This window comes from Pongo pygmaeus, chromosome 6, assembly GCF_028885625.2.
Source record: "Pongo pygmaeus isolate AG05252 chromosome 6, NHGRI_mPonPyg2-v2.0_pri, whole genome shotgun sequence".
NCBI lineage: Eukaryota > Metazoa > Chordata > Mammalia > Primates > Hominidae > Pongo > Pongo pygmaeus.
Genome location: NC_072379.2, coordinates 115,373,012 through 115,391,702, shown reverse-complemented (window position 1 = coordinate 115,391,702; position 18,691 = coordinate 115,373,012). Strand labels below are relative to the sequence as shown.

At 40.9% G+C, this 18,691-nt stretch overlaps 1 protein-coding gene across 2 annotated transcripts in view; it reads right to left on the bottom strand.

The window, feature by feature from the left end:
• The window catches only part of MET (MET proto-oncogene, receptor tyrosine kinase), a 123,222-nt gene extending 105,044 nt beyond the window's left edge, over positions 1–18,178 (bottom strand). For both annotated transcript variants that reach the window (XM_054495521.2, XM_063667785.1), the window contains exon 1: positions 17,672–18,178. The gene's annotated coding sequence lies outside the window, so the exon portion shown is untranslated. The remainder of the gene's footprint in view (positions 1–17,671) is intronic.
• Positions 18,179–18,691: the final 513 nt, after the last annotated feature.

Genomic DNA, 18,691 nt, shown 5'->3' with positions numbered 1-18,691 from the left:
TCTGATTTGAGTGTCAGTTTCTTACATTCAAAACATGGGATAATGATATACACCTCATGCGTTGGCCATGAGAGTTGGAGATAAACTGTGAGAAACACTGTCATTCAGTTATGCAGCACACCCTAGCATTTAATAATAGCTACTATGCTTATTATCCTAACTTGTGTTTTGGCCAGTTTTTGCCTGCCCTCATAAAAAATGAGGAAGTTGGCACAGTCCCTTGGGTGAGACCACTCCAAATACCTGGTGACTGTTTCATCACTTTAGTCCTCTCATCTACAGTTTAAATAGTGTTATTTCTTCTTTTCCCACACTTTAGCCATCTTGTGGTTTTCCTCTAACCTCCGTTCAAGTTCTTGAAGCCCTTCGAAAATTGCCCCCAACACAGAAGCCACAGTAACGGCCTCCCGTACTAGAGAAGTAAAAACAAACAGGAACCAATATTTAAACTCTTTAAAAAAGAGTTAGCCCAGGCCGGGCACTGTGACTCACGCCAGCAATCCCAGCACTTCAGGAGGCTGAGGCCGGATGATTGCTTGAGTTCAGGAGTTTGAGACCAGCCTGGGCAAACCCCATCTCTACAAAAAAGAAAAAAATTAGCCAGGCAAGGTGGCATGTGCCTGTAGTCCCAGCTACTGCGGAAGCTGAGGTGGGAGAATCACTTGAGCTAGGGAGGTTGAGGCTGCAGTGAACTGTGATCACACCACTGCACTCCAGCCTGGATGACAGAGCCAGACTCTGTCTCAAAAAAAAAAAAAAGAAAAAAAAAAAAAGAGTAAGCCCCTATCCCAACTGAGATTTAGCAAGTAAAGATGCAGGATGCTGAGTTAAATTTGAATTTCAGATAAACAGTGGATAATTTGTTTAGTATAAGCATGTCCCATGAATGTATTTTATATGACAATCCTAGTTGTCAGCAAACGGGGAAAAATAAGGGAACAATAATCTTTTTTACCCACAAAACTCAGATTAAAAAGATGTGGGCCAAACCTATTTATCTGTTGGGGTAGAATGTTTTTTAAGCTTTCTGTGGTATGTATGTATTGCAAAACTGCATAGCATTTTTTCATTTGGGTTTGCTTCTGTGCACTAAAACATGTTTCAAAAGTTCCTGGCAGGTGGTTTTAAGTGTCATATGAAGGTATAACTATGTGAAAGGGAGTAAAGAAACATTTCCCCCCCTACAGTTGTACTGTATGTGGCAGCCTGTCATTTACATGAAATTTCTGAAACAGAAAAGGTATTCCCAGATTGATTTACATGCTTTATTTATAATAAATGAGCTTATTAAAAAATTCAAATACAGGTGGCTATAGGAGATAAACAAGTTAAGCTTCGTACAGGAATGATTTGCATGTGTTATAATTAATGTTTCCAGGGGATGCTCTAAACAGTTTCTTGATTATTACACAAATGTTGTTTCTTTGAGAGATAGTGCTTTTATTCAGATTCTTATCTGCTTTTGCATCCCCTCTTAGTCCTATAATCATTTAAAAAGTTTAAAATGGCTGCCTCTTAGCATGAGAAAAAGCCAATTGTGCATTTTCTAGTTGTAACATATGATTGAGACCATTATCCAACTCTGACATGGCAAGAGTAAAGATAAAAAGAATAGAATGTCATTATATCCTCAAGATGATCCTTTATAAATTCATATTCTGTCAGCAAACATCTTTGTCCTTTTAAGAATGGTTGAAAGTACTCAACTTCTGGGAAAGAAGAATAAATGGACATTTGTTTTTACCATTGTGCATAATGTAAAAAATATTGTTCAGAAAATACATTGAACTCTCAGAGCCCTGATTGACAGATGGGCTTTTGTCCCATTAATAAATTGTAGGTCAGAAAAACTGTTTCATTGCCCTTGAAAGTGTGAAGTTTGAACTTCCCCAAGGTAAAGAAAGTGCTAACATGCATGAAAACTTATACAAGTAATTTTTTTTTCGTATTTTTCAGCTAAATGGATGGACATAATTTTGTGATTCAGACTGTGTAGCAGTGTTACCAGTTTTTGTTCAATTAATCCAGGAACACTGAATAACATAAATCCACAATCACATTTGAGAAACATCTTTCCAAGTCTATATATTAAAAAAAAAAAAAATAAGCCAAGCAACCTTTGCCAGTTGCATTCAAATACAGGGTTTGGAAAGGATAAACCGACTGAATAGTCAGAATGTGAACCACTGAAGGGAGACAAGTTGGAGAGGAAGCTGGTACATTACTCACGAATGAATCAGACATTCCCTCCCTCCGTGTTTGAAAATGTCCTCGGCATAAAGCATGGTATAATTCCAAACGAGGAACTGTGCTCAGGATTGGATTTATATGACTGATCAGTTTCCTCTGGTGTTATCGAAAGCAGATACCAAATGGCTGTGGAGGAATGCAGGTGGTGAGTGAACCCCATTCTTTTCATAGTGGCTGTCACACAAAGAAAGAGAAATCAGCACCCAGGGACAGAGAGACAAAGGGGAGAGGTGTGAGGGTGCCAAAGGCCAGGCCCCCTCTAGCCTCAAAACGCAGAGCATTTGAATGAGGTGGGCATTCCTTGTAATGCTATTTTCTCTTAGGTCTGAATTTATTTTGCTTATTTTGCTCACACCTGAGAAATTTTCTTGGAAATCAATGTTTGCAAGTAGACTCTGACACTGGAATGAACTCAGGTCTCTTTTTCATGATCAAAATTGTCAGTATATGACATTTTCTTATTTAGGCAAAGTAGACAAGAATTGTTAGAAATCATGAGAATACTGTGAATGTGAAGGAATAGCCAAACCTGGCCACATTTTGTACAGATATGGATTCCTTGGGTGAACATAATGCAATCCTAACAGTGTTGGAAGAAGAATTAAAAGCATATAAATAGCATTATGTTGAGATCAATATGTCACCAGAAAATAAAGAACCAAACAAAACTGTTTACAAAAATCTTAAACACTTCTAAAAGAATAGAGAATGCTGAGCAAATAGATTCTCGTAAAACTAGGATAGTACAGAAAAATAAGTACAGAATCCAATTTCTGAAACTCAGTAAACACTCTGATCCTTGAAAAATCAATAAAGCAAAAGGTTAGGACAACCTGAAAACAACTGCGCTTAGGATTGCATTTATGTAACTCATCAACTCAAGGAAAACAATTCCGGGCAGGTTGTGTGTGTATAGGCGGTATGTGTGTTTATGGGAGAGGAAAGAAATAGAAGAGAGAAGAGAGGGAAAGAAATTAAAACAAACAATTTTTCCAACCATACAGGTGTTGCCTCTTGACTGGGAATCTCCACCTTCCACCTGCAACACTCCCAGGCTGTGCTGTAAAGGTGTGCACATGTCAGTGGAGCAGCAGGCGGGAGAAGAGCTAACTACGCAGACAGAAAGCGGGGCCAAGGAGTATTTCAGAGGGGATACTACTTGAGCTGTGTCTTGCAGGATAAGTTGGAGCTGCTTAGGTGCAGCTGAGGTAGGGGACAGACACTTTGGGTGGAGTGGACTCACACACAGGCACCTGGGGAGAAGATGCAGGGTTGTCCAGGAAGCTGCAATTAGCATAGAGGCCAGGTGGGCTTGGTTGACAGTGGAGGAAGGTATAAGGTTAGGCTGTGGCCACATTACAGAAAGTCTGATATGTTTTGTTGAAGGATCTCTAGAGAATCCCAAAATCCATCTCTCCAATATCACTTTTGTCTACGCAACAGCTATTTAAGACCAAATTTGACAAATTTTTATTGGGGTCCTACTGTGCATCAGATGCTTGGGATACATCAGTAAACAAAACTCAACACCCCTGCTCTTGTGGAACTTACTTTTTAGCTGGGGACAACAATTAATACCCATAAGAAGCTGATGATGTAGTGTTTCAGAAGTTGATGTGTGTTACAGGGAAAAACAAAAAGTAGGGCTGGGGCATCAGAACTGCCTGGAGGAGAGGTACAGGGATAGGTTTGTAGCTTGGAAATTGGGAAGATGGCTTTTGTGGACCCAGATGTCTGAGACGGGAAAAGAGATTTCTGGGCAGAGGCAAGAAGGAAGAACTAAGTGTGCCTGGTGTGTCTGAAGCACAGCAAGGGGGCCAGTAAGCCTGGACTTTGTTGACCGGGAGCTGAGATCAGAAAGGACAAAGAAGCAGAGCATCTAAGGCCTTGCAGGCCCCTGGGAGATTCAGGTTTTTATTGGAGTGAAATGGGGAGTCACTGCAGGGTGTTGAACAAGGGGAGGATTATGTTGGAATGTAGTCACCTCGATCATGTGGGAGAGAAGACTGCTAGTGGCTGGGGGTCAGTTTAGGGCAAAGGTGGAGTGGTGAGGCCAGCTGGGAGGCTCCTGTGGTGTTCCAGGAGGGGGACCCTGGTGGCCTGGGCCAGGAAGGAAGGGGAGAGTGGGGAGATGTGGCCGAATTCTGGTTCTATTTGGAAGACAGAGCTATTTTGTCACATGCCTCAGATCAGACTCCATCCGGATTTACTGATGGAGTCAGATCTGAGGCATGTGAGAAAAAAAGGAGAATATGCCAAGGATTTTGACTTTTTAACAGAGAGAATGGCTTTGCCAGTTACCGACATGCAGACTCTGGTTGGTGAAGCATGTTTGTAGGACATGAGGAGACCAGGAATGTAGTTTTGCCCACAATGGAGGTTTTTTTATTTTTATTTTTTTGACATGGAGTCTCGCTCTGTTGCCCAGGCTGGAGTACGGTGATGCGGTCTTGGCTCACTGCAACCTCTGCCTCCCAAGTTCAAGCGATTCTCTTGCCTCAGCCTCCTGAGTAGCTGGGATTACAGGCGCGCATCACCACACCCAGCTAAATTTTGTATTTTTAGTAGAGACGGGGTTTCACCATGTTGGCCAGGCTGGTCTTGAACTCCTGACCTCAAGTGATCCACCCGCCTCAGCCTCCCAAAGTGCTGGGATTACAGGCATGAGCCGCTGCACTCAGCCTGACGTATATTTTTTAGGCATCTAAGTGGAGATGCTGGGCATGCAGTTGGATGTTTGAGTCCCGGGGTTAAGGAGAAAGGTCTGGGCTAGAGATTTAAATTAAGAAGTTGTCAGCATGTAGACGTCATGAAAAGCCATGAGAGTGGATGGGACCTCCGAGGAGACGGACTGTAGAGAATGAAGAGAGGAGGACTGAGTGCTGGGGCCACCAAAGCTAATAGGCCGGGAGACAAAGACAGATGGGACAAGAGACCAAGGAGGAGCAGTTGGATATCCTTCTGGTATCTCCATCTACTCCCACAGAACCTGGTCTCCCTCTCTGTATCCTACCTCAGTGGTGAACATGCCCCATATTTCTAGGACATCATCTTTGACACCCACCTACAAGTATTTTAAACATGTCCATCTCCTTATTGGCTTCCATGCCCATGGTCAGGGCAGTGTCACTTCATACCTGGATTACTACAACAGCTTCCTTGCTGGTCTTCCCTCTCCATTCTCACCCTGATCATCTGCCCCCTAACATACCAGAGATATCTTTCTAAACTGACAGTTTGACTATGTCACTTCTTTGCTGAAAAAAAATTTCAACCCCTTGGCAGAGCTTACAAACCACATATCATTTGTGTCTGCCCCACTCTCCAGTCTTGCCTCTTGCCATCACACCATTAGAAATCTAGGCTCTGGCCACTCTGCCCTCTTCCAGTTCTTCTGAGCAGGGCATGTGCTCAGCCACTCTGGGTTTCAGCACATGTGGATCCCTCTTTATGGATATTCTTGCCCTCAACTTCACATGGATAAGTTGTCCTTTCTCTTCAAGCCTCATCTTAGGGAACAGTTCTGGGAAGCCTTCTCTGATGCCTCTCTTACCCTCTAGTAAGGAATTAGGAACTCTCCTATGTGCTCAAACATCAAACCTATCTTCCCCTTATCTAGCCTTTACCATACTATATAGTAATTTATTTATCTGTGTCTCCCATCAGAGTGTAAGCTCCACTTTTAGCCCTTAGCATAGTGTCATTACATGACACTTAGTAAGCATTTATTGAATGAATGGACAACAGAATCAATTAATATATGAAAGAATGTTCCTGAACAAAGTTTCTAGCATTATGGAAAGAAAGGAAGGACTAGAGAAAAATTATGTGGGAATGATTCAATATTGATTTTAATTGTAGAGGAGACTGAAAAGCCAAGAATGGCTAAAAAAATGTCTATCTGGGTATCATAAACCAAGGTAAGGAAAATAGGGAGAGGGGACTTTGAGGGTAAAAGTAATTATTTGAGTTAATAACCCTGACATAGCTTCTGGTCATCTAAGTGGTGGAGTCTATAAGGTAGCTGATAACATGAAAGTGGTGGTCTAGAGAAAAGAGGAAGTGAGAGAGAGCGGTTTGTGAACCACTCGTCCATCGGTGTATTGGAAGTCACTGAAGTGAGATCACTTGTGAATGTGTTTTGTAAGTAGAAAGGAGGAATTCAGATGGAGCCTTAAAGAAGACTAGAATCTAATCTTTATATTTTAAAGGGTAAAAAGAAAAATTGTAGGCAAAGAAAATGTGGAGAGGTAAGCTAAAGGAGAACTTTCGAGAAGGGAGAAATAAAATGTATAGTGTCAAATTCTACAGAGGGGTCAAAAGGGATAAAAACCAGTGTGCATCAGATCTGGCCATGAGGAGGGCACTGGTGATTAGAATGAGGACACTTTCTTGGGCATGTGGTACAGACTGCTTGAGTTGAATAACTTAAGAATGAATGGGAATGAAGAAAGTAGAGAAAGTGAGTTTGACATTTATTTTCAAGAATTCTTTATTTAAAGGATAAAATGAAAACAGGAGTGACTACTTAAGGAAATTGTGTATTCAAGATCCTATCAGGATGCCTGACATGTGTGGTTTATTTCTTTCTAGAAGAATCAGTAAGTTGAGTAAGAGGTGAATGAAAAATAGAGAAGCCATGGAATACTATGTAGACATAAAAAAGAATGAGATTCTGTCTTTTGCAGAAACGTGGATGGAATTGGAGGCTGTTATCCTTAGCAAACTAACAAAGGAACAGAAAACCAAATACTGCATGTTCTCATTTATAAGTGGGAGCTAAACGATGAGAACCTATGAACACAAAGAAAGAAACAACAGACATTGGGGTCTACTTGAGGGGGGAGAGGAGGGAGAGGAGCAGAAAAGATAACTATTGGGTACTAGGCTTAAAACCTGGGTGATGAAATAAACCCTGTGACACGAGTTTACCTATGTAACAAATCTGCGCATGTACCACTGAGCCTAAAATATAATTTTTTTTAAAAAAGAAAAATGGTGAGGGAGATTTTAAACATGGGAAGAGTTGTAAGGTGGGTAGGATAGAGGGAGGAGGTGCTCAAAGGTGTGGGGAACAACAGGGTCAAGACTTAGGTAGAAAAGACTGTTTCATCCTTTGAGACAGAAAGAGGTAATAATGGGTGACATGGAAACCACTGGGCTTGTGTTTACTCTCTAAAATATAAGGAAAGATCTTATACTGAGAATAAGGGGAGCCCAAAAGATGCAAGAGCTTAAGAAATGGTGAGAGTTTGGAATCACTGCAGTGGGCATGGCGAAAAATTGGACTGGAGACATGAAAACAGACTTGCTGGTTAAGAGAAGCAGGTGCTATGAACTGGGCAAAATGGGAAAGAACCAAAACAAGAATGAAAGTTCACTCCAGGTCATCCTTATCCTAATACACAATGCCCATTCTCATTGAATGTCTTCACAGTCAGTAGGCAGGCTTGGGCATTAAATGGTTACATAATTATGAACTCAGTGGTAAATTCCTTGTAATGTTTATATAATTCATCAGGTCTATGGGTCCTTATTAAGAGAAAATGCCAGCATTTAATTATTTTTATTTCAAAACCAGTTTTATTGAATTCTGCAAAGGGATAACTTCAGGGAAAAGAAAACACATTGAAACAGATACTCTCCTCTCTTTTCAATAAAGCCAACAGTCTAAAGATGTTAAAGAAATGAATCACATATAATGATCATCTAACTCTGAAAATTAAAACCCATTTAGGGATTATGAAGGAACCTTGATCCTGGATACCAGTCTAAGTTATTCGTCTAATATCTTTAATAATGTTTGGAAAGTAATTAATCAACTTATGACATAGATTCAAGGGCTGTCACCTTTCACTGTCATTAATGAAACTGTCTGGGATTTTATCTGCACTTTTCTGGTGATTTAAAGAACAATTTTTTTTGGTAAGCTCTTTGAAGACCAACAGAATGTTTAAAATCACTGGGCCTTGATGTACAGATTTCAATGAACAATAATCCAAGTATGTGTTAGCGAGACTGAAATAAAATTTAGAAATATCTTAATTTTGACAAGACAGAAAGGGAATTTTTGAAAAGTCCAAAATGCATATTCATTTCTGTTAGGAGGAAGCTTTTTTTTTTTGTCAACAATCTCTGCTTTGGTTACTTCTTTACATAATACAAATTACAAATATCATACTATTTGATACTCATTAAAAACAACAACAGCTAAGGTAATATTTTAAGCCCAAAGGTTTGCCTAGGTCCTAAGTGATCATATTGGCTTGCTGACTTTGTATTAACCAGATGGTTGTGAGACCACAGGCTCACTTCGGACAGTGTAGCCATTGGCTGGAGCCATATGAATTCTGCCTGAAGTGAGGGCAGAATCAGAAGACCGTGGCTCATCTAAGACCCTCAGAGGAGCAAAAAGACAGGCAGTGAAGGCAGGCCTTGATAGAAGCTTTCCTTGAATCTTTATATCACTGTCTAAATTCATGTTTAGAACAGAAAAGTACAATTCCTACATCCATGCTAGTATGAACTTTGTATAGTCAAGGACCAAAGAAATGATTTCAAGGTAGTATCCTCAAGGAAAGCTAATATATATCCCCAGAGACAATATCCCAGTGGAAAAGGATTACAAATACAGGTTTTAGGGCCATAACTTTTGGTCCCAACAGGAATTTATAGATTATAATGAGCTAGATATGCTGGAATATTTCAGTCATGAAAATGGTGTAAAACCTTTATAAATTTGTCTGAGTTTTCTTTTTATATTTTGATTTTCTCAGAGAAAATGGAATTTCATTTAGAGTGCCTGGGAGTAGATAACAGAGTGCTTAGGACATGCCTCGGACACTCAGAATAAAAGCTTTTTCTACTTCTGTGACATATTCCTGCTATTCTTCCTGGTAACTGAGGGGAGGACAGACTAAGAGGCCCAATTTAGGACTGGATGGATGATAGTCTATCTTTCTCCAGAATCAAACCACATGTAACACAAGTTGACAGAAATTCAGACTTTGTAAAGCAAAGTCTAAATTTTCCCACCATTTCCCAAAGTGGGAAACTGGTAAAGGTACCATTTTCCCGTGAGCTTTACTTTATTCCACACTCTCCCTCCCCTACTTTTTCTGAGACAGGGTCTCTCTTTGTCACCCAAGCTGGAGTGCAGTGGTATGATCTTGGCTCACTGTAGCCTTGGCCTCCCAGGCTCAGGTGATCCTCCCACCTCAGCCTCCTGAGTAGCTGGGACTACAAGTGTGCACCACCATGTCCAGCTAGCTTTTGTATTTTTTTAAGAGGGGGGTTTTGCTATGTTGCCCAGGCTGGTCTCAAACTCCTGAGCTCAAGCCATCCACCCACCTTGGCCTCCTAAAGTGCTGGGATTACAAGCATGAGCCACTGTGCCTGGCCTATTCACCATTTTGACCTGCCTCTTTCCTACTTAGAATTCAGGCAGGCTGATTCTTAATGGTACACTCTCTTTATGACTTAGGGTGCACTCAAGCCCATGACCCTTCAGCATATCCGGCCCACCTTTCCCCTTCCTTTGCTCATTGATCCAATATCCCATCTAAACCTCCAGGCCTTCTCCTTTATTATCTATTTTCTATATATGGCATAAGAATTGTCACAAAAAAATATTTCTTAAATTGAACTACATTTTCCCAACTGTTCAAATACTCAGGCATTCATTCATTTTTCAAGTTGTGAGACCTTTACATCAGAATTTCAAAAGTCATATAAATACGAATGTGTACAAAAACACTGATATATGATTTATTACTGATGGTTTGGTTCCACCAACGAAATAAAAATTAGGCATGTCTAAACAAAGCTGTATAAATAAGTCACTGCTGATACAGTGCTATCTACAATTAAATGTCAAAACAAGCTGTAATGATGATGTATTTAGTAAATCTTCAGGTTAACCTAAGAGAATCTCTATTTTAAGACCATATTAACACAATTTTCCTTTTACCCCCTGCCCCCTCAAGATATAAGAAATTGCCAATTCCATCACCCCAAATGTGATACTAAAACAGCATGCTTTTCACCAGGAAAGGTTTTCTGAGGATAAAAATGTGATGAGCCATTAGAAATTCACAATATGGTATCAAGAAAGATCTCAATGCTTATATTTTAGCATGATAGTTTATTTCTTTAAGAGAGAAGGAGCTGCTGTCTCCAAAGCAGCCATTCTTTAATCATGTCATTTGAAATGCACTTAAAGCTATGTCAAATTCATATAGGAAGTCTAGTTACCAGAAAATACACATTCACAAACTACAGCAAGAAGGTGTTTTCCCCCCACACAATAGAGTTCAAAGATGTGTCATCCATGTAATTTGGAGCAATACCCAACACCACTCTTATTGCTGAGTATTCCTCTCTCCCCTCTCCTATATTATGACAACTTGTGATTATAGCATTACGTTTTCTAAGCCTGTTTGGACTTGCTGCTCTTGCTTATACATACAAGCGACCTGCCCTTTTTCTGTGCATAGCTTTCAATCAGTAAGCATGTCAAGGTGGCAGGAAGGATGACAGGAATAGTAAAAGGGGGAAAATCAATTTGCAGAAAGCATATGGCAACAACTGAATATTTAATCAAATTAGTCTAGAAATTCCTTCCTATTTTCAGCACTCTTTGCAAGGCAGTTGCTTCATGGTGCAAAATGAATTTCAATAAATGTCATATATTTAGTTAGATGGCTTATTTTAAAAATTTGTCGAACGAGGTCACTGACTCAGAATAGATCTCATTCCAAGGTATGACAGATGGATATCAATATTGAATAGAAGAACTGACATTAGCTAGAAGTTTCTGGGCAGAAGAAAGAGTCATTCATTTAACACTCTACAAAATATTTGCTGAGTACCTACTATGTGCCAAAATAAAATGATAAATATTTGGGCTTTGTATTTATATTACAAAACAGAGAGGAAATGTGTCAAAATAATTTCCTTGGGGTTAGTAAGGATTACAACCGAATATTACTGGTAAACAAGGACTTTAAAAAGTACTTAAAATTTTCACATTGCGTCATTCAAACATCCATACTGTCATGGTTGCAAGATTTTAGACCTAATCAGATTTTTGAGGATGCTGTTTACTGACGCTTAGCAAAAACCAACTTCCTATTTTTTTCTGGAACAAAAAGGCCTTACACAATTTTAAAGATTTCTTGGACATCAAACAGCTTAGAGGGACATACAGTTTGTGAGTAATGATTTAAGATATAGTGAATCAAAAACACATGGATTAAATTTCCCTTAAAAGACCCCTAGGTTTAAAATTTAATAGCTAAAATGCTGGTCTAAACACACTCTGGTCCCAAGCAAAGCCAAAACTTATTTTTAAAGCTAGGTTGAATTGTCTTATGGACCCAAACCTTGGCTGAGTTTTCCTTTCCCACATGATTAGGCCTCAAAGGAGGCAACCTGTCTCTAATAAACTTACCACTTCTCTTTTTCTCTGACTTGTAAAGACCATATTATTTCAAAGGTCTCAGCTTTGAATGTCTTTCTTTACATTTTTAATAAAATATTAAAAATTAGAAATCTTCCATGGTCTTATCAAACAGTTATTCCCCAAGTCATTCTTTTTAAAAAAATACATACAATTTCAAATTGGACCTGAGAGTCTAGGTGCTGCCTCAGAATTCCAACTATTAAGGAGTAGGAGACCATTTCAAAACAGGAATAGACCACTGATCTTAATATGTGTACTGTATGTGCACTGTTTCATGATATATTATTATATTTGCATTTAAAATAGTAGGAAGAAATACAGTACATAATCTCCCTTTCTAACACAGTGGCCTTCTGGAGGGCTGCTAGCTTGGGCATTTCACTGAGATTTTAGGATTAAAGGAAACAAATTAGTGCACAACCTGTGAGCTTTTATTCCTTTGGAAAAATAGATTTTAACACTGATCTGATTGCTTTTAAAGGGCACTGGAAACCAGGAGGGCAGTACATGTTTTGAATTTCAATGGCAGGGTAATAAAAACGGGTGAAGTTCAGTCATTTCCAGTGACAGACAGAGAGAGAGAGAGAGAAAGAGAGAGAGAGAGCGAGAAAGAGAGACAATATTCCAAAGGGGGAGTTTATCCTGAATCAGAGAACTTGGAAATGAAATTGATGCATAAAGCCATGATGGATTCAGGTTTCAGAAAACGACTACTTCAGTTTGAGAATGAAATAACTAGATTACCCTTTAGTTTAGAAATGTACATAGTTTGATGTAAAGTATGTGGGCTGATGAGTTTAGAAAAATAACTACGTGCCAATAGGAACTGACATAAAATATTGGTTTTAAAAAATTTGTTTAGTTAATTTTCCAGAGAATTGCAGTTAATTTTCTGAGAATTTTAGAAAATAAAATATTCTGTAGAAGCAGTCCTGGGGCTCTCGGGCCATGCATGCTGCTGCAACTGGGACCATCAGGAGCCCAATCTGGCTTGCAGACTTTCTGCCGCTGTAAGCTGTATGGTGTTTTAAAGATACTGAGTCAACATTCTAAAATTGGGAGAGTCCTAGCTTCTCCTGAAAATCTGAAAGATACTACCACATGGGCCCATGCCATACACTGAGCCTCACAACAGCTCTAATCACGCCAAGCAGTGACTGCCCCTCTGCTTTTCCTAAGCAGTTTGTCAATCCCTAGTGAAACGGTTAGTTTTCCTCATTTAAGTTACCTGTTTACAAATCTTGATACAGGATATAAATAGGGGAATAAGGGAAAAGGAAGAAAAGAGGAAGAAAATCCAATGCAGTGACTTAATACTGGAAAGGAAAAGGAAGGAGAGTGAGGGAGAAAGAAAGAAGTGCATAGCAGACAGAAGCTGCACACCATCAGCAACTGCCTCTTGCTGTCTTTAGATTTACACTACGGAAGGGATCAGCGAAAAAAGCCATGGGTATCATTCTCAACAAATCCCACTGCGACAGGCTCACAGTGTGGAAAATAAGAAGAAAAGTTGTCTGAATGGAGCAATATCACTGATAAAGGATGGAGTATGGGATGAGACCAGGCGAACGCAAAAAACGAACAAACAAACAAAAAAACCACTCTGGGTCTTCTTCTTCCATGTCTCATAAACCAAGAGATGTGGGCCACTCTTGCATCTTCATCTTTAACACGGTAGCTAATGATGGCAGGCACTGTCCAGGTATTTCCCTACAAAACCAGGGGCACTGTTCAGGTATCTCCCTCCAAAACCAGGGACTCTATGGACAGTTGTGCAGGCTGTGAACTGCACAATTTCAGGAAAAACAAGATGAGAATAGCACTCCTGAGAAGTGCTCCTGATGTGTGCCTGGCTCACTTCCTTATCTCCTTCAGGCTCTAGCCCAAAGCCCACCTTAGAAGACAAGCCTTCCCTGACCTCACTATTGAGTTTTTCAATCACCATCCCACTCTCTCTTATCCTTGACAGTCCCTGTTCTCTTTTCCATTTTATTCTACCTTGAAGCTATTATCATCACCTGACATACAACACATTTTAGTTATGTATTTCTGTATTGTTTGCCAACTCAATAGAACAGAGTGTCATGAGGTTAGAGATTTTTTTCTGTTTTATAAATACTCTGTGGAAATGCCAGATTTTAGAACTATGCCTCGTAGGTTGTCAAAAAATTATCCTGAATGAATGACTAAATCCTCATTCACATTCTTGGAGTACAGGAACCTGGCTTTCACAATAACTTGTGATCCTCTAAGCACATTTCATAATTGCTATCCTTCAAATTCTATTGCCCATCATATAATTGCCTATGGGCCCTATAGCTACATAATTTATTATAGAAATTAAAATCACTGGGAGTAACCTACACAAACATACTTGCACACATTTATGCAATCACAGAGAGAAATATGTGTACCTGGGTATGTGATTACAAAGTTAACTCTTTTTTATTTCACTGTGCTCACACCTCCTGCGACAAATGCCACACGTGATTTTTTCTCTCAAGTTTTACAGCTTATAAAAGCACTTTCTTCATTTTGTCCCATGAAAAGCAAAGTAGTCAGATTTTACTGGATGTTTTTATTGAAACAAATCCCAAGGGGAATATACTAACCTGTTTAACACAGCTGAAAAGTTATCTGAGAATGGGCTTTCTGATAGAAGGATAGATTACAAAATTATTCACGGCTCTTAATCTGATAACAGGAGCAGAATGCCCCACACATATGAATGAAACCTTTTCTCAGTATGTCTCACTACAAAGAAAAGAAAAGAAATAAAAAAAAAAGAGAGAGAACTGGAGAAAGAGAAGGTGAGAAAAACTCCAGGGACTAGATATGTTATATTCATCATTTACCACTATCTTAAGCATCCCTAATTATGCCTCCATGGAAAATGTTTCCAATAGTTGATGGCTGGGGAAAGGTGGTATGGTGCTATTGAAATAGCATGGAGCTAGTCTCAAGCTCAGTTTCCTTGTCTATAACATGAGAATGTTAAGATGTTATCAGATTTGCCTATCTTGTAAGGTTGTTTTGTTATCAGAAAGATGATGTATGCAGAAACAGCTTGAAAATTTTAAGGTTTTTAAGTTCCAAACTTTGATTTTTTTAAAAAAATTCTATTATTTCATAGCAAATAGGATGATTTTGAAAGTGTTTCTCGTGTGATGTCCTCTTAATAATTATGAATTTGTGTTCATTTAATATGTGATATTTGTCTGTATATCTAGATTGTAAACTTCTCAAGGGAATATTCCATTTCTTTCTTTTAAAGAAAATGCTGTGGTACCTAGCACATATGATACTCTACCTATAGGTCCTAGCTATTTTTGGTCAGGCAAATGTGGATCTGGCAGCAACTCAGCGTCAGTTGAGAACACATCATCAAAGTGATTCTGAACTAACATTAGTCAGTGTATCTATCATTTATTACTGAGAAGTGACTATTTATTTTGCACTGAGCAAAACCCATGAAGAAACTCTGCCCTAAGGGCTTGGTGTCAAAAACACTAGTTTCAGCATACACCAGCCAGGAAAAGAAGGCTCACTTCCTGACACTTGAGTTTCTACATACATTTTCTCCCCTTAAGAGGGCACAATGAGGAAATTGAGTATCCTATGAATAAACACAGCAGACCAAGGAAATCTTAGGGATTTAGACCACGGAAAAGAAAGCGTAGATGGCTCTGGCGAGAATCACTAAGCCTAATGCCTAAAGAAGAAACCAGCAAACTGGGCTGGAGAAATGGGGGCACAGAAGGCCTTGAAAGCAGCTCTGACCAAACCAAGGGAAAGGGTTGAGGAGGAAGAGGACAGAGAAATGGGAGGTAATCCGAATGTGTGAGGAACTGTGCTCACCATGGGGGTGTCACCATGTCTTTGGTGCAGCCACTTGGAGAAAATGAGCCAGTTAGAGGATGTTAGCCCCTCTGAGTTATTCACGTTGTTTTGAGATGACCACATTTGAGAAAAAGTTAATTTGAGACTATTATGTAGATCTGCAGAAGGATAATACGACTAATACTATTTCAAACACTATTTTAAAAACAGCTAAGGAAATTGATTTTTGAAATGTATTTCTTAGTCTAGCCCTCATTAAGACAATTTTTTTTAAAGATTTCAAGATTACTGCAAGGCATATACTTAGATAGACTTAAAAGGAATTTATAAAATATGGGTATTTCTCCTGCTTAGCAAAGGGTCATTTTTCTCTATTATAGGTTTAAAAGTAGTGAAAATATTAGTTATGAGCTTTCATATTGACTGGCTATGATTAATCTGGTACATTTTTATCATGAAGATAAACTCCATCCACTAATTTTGAAAGCATGTAGTATACATCTAATGTAAACCCCTATTGCCATGTATCAAGAACAAAGCAATTTTGAAAAAGCAGTAGTCGGCAGACTATCTTCTATATGCCACAAATTCCATCATGTTGAAAGCAAAATATATTTAAGGTAATAACTATAGCTTATGCACCATTAAGTTTGAAAACTGAATAGAATTTTTAAAACAGCAGTACATTTTATAGGCCATCAGACACATTTTTGTACCACAAAAATTTCTTATGAATGATGTAAATTTTCCCTCTGTTATTCAGCAGTTCAAAAAGAATGAACATTGAATACACCACAGACTTGCAAATGATAGGAACCAAAGTACCTCACTTATGTTCCATTATGGAAGTTTACATGTTCAAAACAAAGCTCAATTAGCTTAGAACAAGGAAGGAAAGCTATGTACCTGTAAATAATCCAAGCACCACTTACACTGTTTACATAAAAATGCAATTTATGTCCCTGTAGCACAGAGAAACACGATGTACATCATTTTCAGATCATCTTCATGCAGAAAAAATTCATTAGTCAGCTATAATAGTTTAGCTGTAAGGGAATATAATGTTTTTCGGAATCCATTTGCATGGCAATGTGCATGTGTCTGGCTGATGGAAGCGACAGAATAAACCCCCACCCAAAGCTACAGAATGTGAACAGTCTTCTTAAAATTCAAGAGAGGGTCCAGATAGTCTATATTGCCTCCAACGTCAGTTTTTACAATCCTCTCACATTCATGGACCATCTTAACATAGCAATTAAAGTATCTTGATTATTTTGCCTAAGAGAGTTGACAATATTTCATTCTGCCCGAGGGCTCCTTTGAACATAAAACTGTGATAAGGTAAAATACACTGGGCAACTATTCATGCGTGAGCCATTGGAGCCCTCTGCAACTGCCAAATTAGCAAATGGCTCTTTTAAAACATGAAAGATATGAATGGGAAACCGTACTTCGGAGTAAATTCTGCATTGACAATAGTCAGGGAAAGTACTTTCACTGGTGCTTTAATTATCGGGTCAGCACTACGACTGGCCACATTGCCCAGCCTCTGGTTATAATCTATTTCACCTAATAAGATAGATGTCCTCCACAAGCCCCAGAAAGAGATAAGGTACGATGGAAAATTGATGGATCACAAGCCCCGCGTGATTGCCAGAAATGAATTCAGACTTTCACAGAAACACCTGCCCCTTGGAAGGACCCCAACATAACACAGATAAAGCAAGGCTGGGAACAAGGAAACAGCTCGGCTCAAACCTTGCCAGCTGCATCACGGTGGGACGAGGATGACCGGATCCCTTTTGTAAGGGCTGAGTCAGATCCCAGCTTTAAAACTTGCTGGGCCATAACAGTCACACATCACCCACTGTCCCAGCGCCCCTCTCCCTCCTAAGTCATACAGGTGGCCATCAGAAGCAACCCCCTAAAACGACAAGCCCCATTCTAGTTTCGTCCTCCCCCTGGCCACGTCTCTTCAGTTTCCGAAGCCCCTAAACTCTAGCCCACCTCCGTGGTTTTGCCCCCTGAACAGCAGTCAGGTCTCTTAGGGGAACAAAGAAAGCAGAACCCCTGAGGCGAGGGATGGGGTACGGGATCTGAAAGGGGCTGCAGTTTTACCTTTCGGTGCCCAGGAACCAGTGGAGAAGTCAGCGGCGCAAGGACCACCCGCGCGCTCCGCGCCTCCCCGCCTCCTAGCAGCAAGTCAGCTGTCGCCCCGCATCTGGCTCGCGCCCTCCACTCGGCTCCGCATCTGCTCACAAAGCGCTCGGGGCGCCGCGGGCGGCGAGGGCCTCTGGGTCACCTGCGGCCGGGCCGAGCCAGAGCCCCGCCCGCCCGCCGGCCGCGCTCCCTCCGCCCCTTCCCACACGCGCGCTGCCCTGCCAGTGACTCAGCCGGGCATCGGCGCGCGCGGCCCGCGGCGGCCCGGGCGCGTTGGGGCCGGAGGCACCGCCAGGCGACCAGACCGAGGCGCTCGCCCGCCCGCCCCAGCACGTGTCTGTCTGCCTCGCGCGCTGTCCGTCCGCCTAGTCCGCGGGTTCCGAGGACCGCTGAGGTGGGGACTGGCACCACCCAGAGGGAAATCGGCCCCCGCCCTTCCTGCCGTCCGCGCCGCGCCTGGCCCCACGGGGGTCGCGTTTCCTCCCGCCTCTGCCCCGCCCACGACAAGGTGAAACTTTCTAGGTGGAGAAGTTTTCTCGCCCTGGCTGCGCGCTCTCCTCCCCCAGCTCAGGCAGTCTGAAGTTAGCACAGCCGGAGATAAGCGGCACCGAGTCTCCCCCTCCTGGCGCTTGGGAGGCGAGTGTCACCCCGGGCTCAGAGGCAAGGCGCGCACCCTCCTGGCACCCCGCGCGCTGACCCCGGGAAGGACGCGAGCTCTGCTCTCGGCCTCTCCTACGTCTCCGCTAATCGCCCCCCGCCCACCCGGGTATAGAGAGATTTGGGCACCGCAGAAACAGGGAGTTAATTGTTAGAGGCGGAGGTAGAAGTGGATGGACGAATTGTCCCAATGATTTCATTATGCAACGATTATCCTCTACTATAATAACTCAGATTTCTGCAAGGAAGTACAACAGAGGAGTTTAACCCTGAGGAGACTTCCATTTCTTTTTTCTTTTTTTTTTCTTTTTCTTTTTCATA